The sequence below is a fragment of the Cyprinus carpio genome, unplaced genomic scaffold, assembly GCF_018340385.1.
Source record: "Cyprinus carpio isolate SPL01 unplaced genomic scaffold, ASM1834038v1 S000000168, whole genome shotgun sequence".
Lineage (NCBI taxonomy): Eukaryota > Metazoa > Chordata > Actinopteri > Cypriniformes > Cyprinidae > Cyprinus > Cyprinus carpio.
The window spans coordinates 687,352-692,433 of NW_024872919.1; the positions used below are offsets into that span (position 1 = coordinate 687,352).

A 5,082-nucleotide genomic window follows, 5' to 3' on the forward strand; every position below is an offset into this window, starting at 1 on the left:
TTTATATATATTTTTTTATAATATACACATTTCCCTGAACTAAGTACATTTCTGCTGCTATTTTTCCACTATTTCGTTTTATTGTTAATATACAGTGAGGAAAATTGCAGTAGCCAAGGCGAGCTGATAGATGTTATCAAGTATGCTGCTGTTTGCCGAATTAACAGACTTGCGTCGTTTCGTCCGCGGGAGATCCTCCCGAGTCGAATGTGCAAAGTCTGAACTACCGAGGATACAAGTCCAAAATTAGCGTACTTTGTATTGAGCGCGCAGACCTACGTCACCAGACTATTTTGCCTAATCTTCACGGTACTTTAGACTGCGGTGGAAACGCAGAAAGCAACAAGTCTGGGGGGAAAATAGTTCCTGGGGAAAAAAAGTTCCTGGTACAATTGTTCCGGGTAATTTCGATGGAAACGCGGCTTAAGAAGATGCAGCAGGACAAATAGAGAAGCAATGTCTCTGTCCCATTCTGGAGACAGAAAATAACAGTAGTTATTTCAAACCAGTCTGTTTATGGCATCATTAAGTTAACAGCGTGGATTGTGTATTATAATATTTTACAAGTAAAAACTATTTGTGGGGTAGATATTAGTTGTGTGATAGAGATCAAACAAAATTTCTAAATTTCATACTGTACATGTCCAAAGCCTGGGGGACTTTTAATGCAAGTAGTCATGAACAGCATTCACAAAGCATGAATTTACTGATAAGCTTTTGTAATAGACTAAATTTTAAGAAATAGCTGTGTTTTGTTTTTTAGCAGACTTTGAGATAAATGTTTTTGGGAAACAATCAATAAATCTTTAACCAGAAGATTAATTGATTCAAGTAAAAACATTACTATTTTAACGATGACTGTACCTGGATAATCAGTAGTATCAGATCCTTCTTTCAGTACAGCTTTCAGATGCTGTTTCAGGAGAGCAGTCTCTTTAAGGTTCCTGGCCTCCTGGATGACTTCCAGAAACCTTGAAGCAACCTCTGCTCCAAACATTAGTGAGAAGTCTTGCGAAATCTAATTAAAAAAGAAAAGACAAGTGTTTAAACATATAATATAACATGATATCTTTAATAAAATTTCATATTCTTATTTAATATTTACCAGTCCTTTGATGTCCAAGAAACAAGGGAACATTTGTAGTACATCAGCTGAGCGCTGTGGGTTGTGAAGAATCTGCTGACGGTAGTGGAAAGTTTCTCTCATCTTCTGGAGCACTAAGTCACGGTCAGTTGTGTGATTGAGGAGAGACACAGCTTCCAGACATTCCTCTCCCATTCGCTGGTCATCTATAGTTCCAATCGTTCTTGATAATGTGGGACCTCCTTTTAGCTCCACTCTGCTCTGTGATGCAGAGGTGGCTCTGGATTTACGTTACACGGTCTTTATACGCCACTCAAGAAAGCCTTTGTTGCTCTGAATGTCATAGAAATGTTCCTGGGAGGAAGCAGTATCTTATGTTAGACAAAATAATACAATCACAGTGACTACAGTGATGTTTATGGTTCGGTAGGCAAACTTACATATCCTTTTTTAGAGTATGGGTCTTTCAAAGATGGGAACAGGGACACAATCCCAAGGGCATGGAACTCCTTTGTTGCTTTACTAACAGCTCTCCTGCAAAGATGAAAAGTCATGCCTTAAGATTATTGTCTGATTTTTTTACATTTATTTTTTTAAAGGATAAAGCCATGTCTTGAAGATTCTTACCCTTCTTTTTCATGCATGTGAGCTACAATTATGTTCACCATTAAGCGCCTTGTGGAATCTTTCAAACTCCCAGTGTCTTCATACTCTTTGATCACAGTCATCCCTGCTGTCTTTGAAGTTAGAATTTGCTTAATATTCTAAAAGAAAACATTCTAGTATAACTGCAGTACAAACTACAAACATAGAGGTAAACTAGTTGTGTACTCAAAGTTTGATACTGTTATACTTAAAGTATACTTAAAAGTATACTTTTATACACTAGAAAGTGGGCCAATTTAGTGCCAAGGAGTACTGAAACAGTACACTTACAAGTATACTACTAGAACACTGATATTTGTATACTTGCTACATGAAGTATACTAAAAAATATACTTGAACTTTACTTAAGTATACTTAGTAAAATAAACTTATACTACTTTATTCTACTTTTTTAAGTATACTACTTTTTCGTAAGGGTGAGGCTGCTGCTGGCTAGCTTTGACTAGCTGAACAGAATTATGGTTTCTTGAGCGAAGTCACCTCTTCAGTTTGACGGCAAAACACATTTTCAGAAACATGGTGAAAGGAAAGATGGTTAGCTAATGTTAGCTCGTTCACATCAGAAAATAAAACCCACACACAACAGCCACATGTTCAAGTTAACTTACGTTCAACAGTTTGCCACATGACATTAGCCTACATAACGTAACAACTACGACAAAACGTATTTCTGTCAGAAAATATCAAACATTTTGAAAAACAGTCCTCTGCGCTGCTGAACCAGGGTCGTGTCATGGCGCACTTTCTTAACATTTAACTCCAGACGTGGTGTTAAAACACGCTCCTGAACACCAATGAATGAACTCCAAAATACAACACAGCCAAGAGTATCCCATAACACACAGACTTAAGTCAAAGTTAAAAAATAAACTCCAAAAATCTAACTCTTTCACACTTTTTTGCCTAACTCCTAATTTTTCAACTCCAGAAATTTGCTGTGTATGTGTGTGTGTGTGTGTGTGTCATTCGGTGTCTGTGCTTGTGTGTGTGTGTGTGTGTGTGTGTGTGTGTGGATTAAACACACTGCTGCTGAAACATGAGCTCAGCTCTAATTCAGGACCGGAGGGAGAAACCCCTAGAATATCCCGTGTGACACACACACGTGTGTGTGGTTCCTGCAGCTCAACAATCATAAGAGTATAACAACCAGAGAAGAAGAAGAAGAAGAGTCACTGCTGCACACACACACACACACACACTACAGGAGACAGCGGGGCAGGTGGGCACAGCGTCTTTATCTCAGTACACTTCAGGTATGTTGTGTTCATATGAATCCTGTCCTTCAAACTGAAGTCTGATAACTTATTTCTCTAATATCTGTTGTGTAGAACACCTAACCCCATATAGTGTGGTTTGTTAATCAATTAACTTATTCATTTATTTCTGAGCAATAAATTGACTTCAACAATAAACCTGATCAAGTTAAACTCGTTTAAATGCTGTAAGAATCAGTAAACGTCAGGTCAGAGTTATTTCTGCTTGTGCTGCTGTGAAATAAAGAGTTCAGAGAATACGGGTTTCTTATGAATATAGTCTCGTTTTTACATGAAGACAAACCTGTAATGTTCCCTAGATTTCTTTCATTCTTTAATTATGTTATATTCGTAATGTGTGAAAGGAAACTGCGGGGTTAATGAGCGGAAGTGACGTCAGTCAGACTCAGCAACAGTATCGATGAGAATCGGAGAAAGTCGGTCAGTCAGGAGATGCGGTATGGATGACGCTCAGGTACCGATGATAGATCCGGACTGAAACACGCTCAGGTACCGATGATTCCTGCGCGTTCCGCTGATCACAGGCGCTTAACTTAACCTTACTCGAGCTCAGTTGAGTGAGTCATCATCTTTTATTCAGTCTATGGTCGTGATTCAGAAGTGCGAGAGACGCCGTGACGTCACGAGCAAAGCCGCCGGCCCCGGTGACGTCACAGGGGTGCGAGATGATCAAACAGTGATTCTGTTACTTTTAATGAAAAGATATAATGCGTTATTACAGTATGGCATTATGACTGCATTCATAGTACACACACACACACACACACACACACACACACACTCATATATAACACGCTCACTCACAGACACACACACACACACACACACATATATATAACACACTTATTTACTGTCTGAAAGTGTCATTTGGTGTAACCATGAAGTAAAAAGAACTAACGTTATCTATTTTGTGTACATCTATCCACATAAAAACACTTTCTTAAAGTTACAGAGAGGATGGGAAATGAATTTAAGACCACATGTTGTAGTTTTTAGAGATGTTTTATGTTTCAAATATTATAATAATATTTCACAGCTGGAGGAAATGTATTAAATCAGTTTGCAGCGCTAAAGTACAAAAATAAAAACACAAGCTAAAGTTATACTGGAGAACGGAGATTAGAAAATTGCATGGTTAAACACTAAATAAACAAAGCTTAAACTTATTTTATTTCTGCTACATTTCTCTTTCTCATTGAGCTAAAGTACAGAGTAACTCAGACTGAAGTGAAACTGAGGAAAACTACATGACATAATGTTTTAAAGTAAATAGTACTATATAGAGAGAGCAGTATTGAGCAGTGGACACGCGCTGACATCACTTCCTGTCTGGGTCACGTCGGTCAGTTTCCAGCGCTAAAGTACAAAAATAAAAACACAAGCTAAAGTTATACTGAAGAACGGAGATTTGGCGTGTGAGAGTGTGTGTGTGTGCTGTTACTCACTTCTGCGCTGTTAGGAGGCTGTGATTGAATGTGTTTCTAGAGAGCAGGAAGTGAGGTCATGGTAGCTCACACACGTGCGCTGTGTTCTCGGGTGCAGAGTGTGTGTGTGTGTGTGAGAGAGCAGTGTTTATCTGAATGTGTTGTTGTTGTGTTTCAGCATGTCAGACTTGACCGACTCTCTGGTGGACGTGTCCAGCGACAGCTTCTGGGAGGTGCGTGGCGCTCGTCTGCGTGTGTTTCTCTGCGAGCGTGTGCTGTGTTTTGACGCTCTCGTGTCTCCCTCCGTCAGGTGGGGAACTACAAGCGTGCGGTGAAGCGCGTGGACGATGGGAACCGGCTGTGTACCGACCTGAGAAAACTGTCTGCCCCCCCGGGGCGGCCGCAAGCATAGAGAAAGAGCTACGCACACAGCTGAGCGACTGGGCAAAGCTGCTGGAAACAGCTGATGGAGAGAGGTGCACACACACTGATCACATCACACACACCACACGCAGCTGCGGGAGAGATGGTGCACACACACACAACACACCCACACCAAAACACACACAGCTGCTGGACGAGAGGGTCACACACACACACACATCATCACACACCACACACAGGATGCTGGATG

The 5,082-nt window shown here is 40.3% G+C and overlaps 1 pseudogene; it reads left to right on the forward strand.

Moving 5' to 3' along the window:
• The first annotated feature begins 2,744 nt into the window (after positions 1-2,744).
• The window catches only part of LOC109048893, a 73,501-nt pseudogene continuing 71,163 nt past the window's right edge, over positions 2,745-5,082 (forward strand).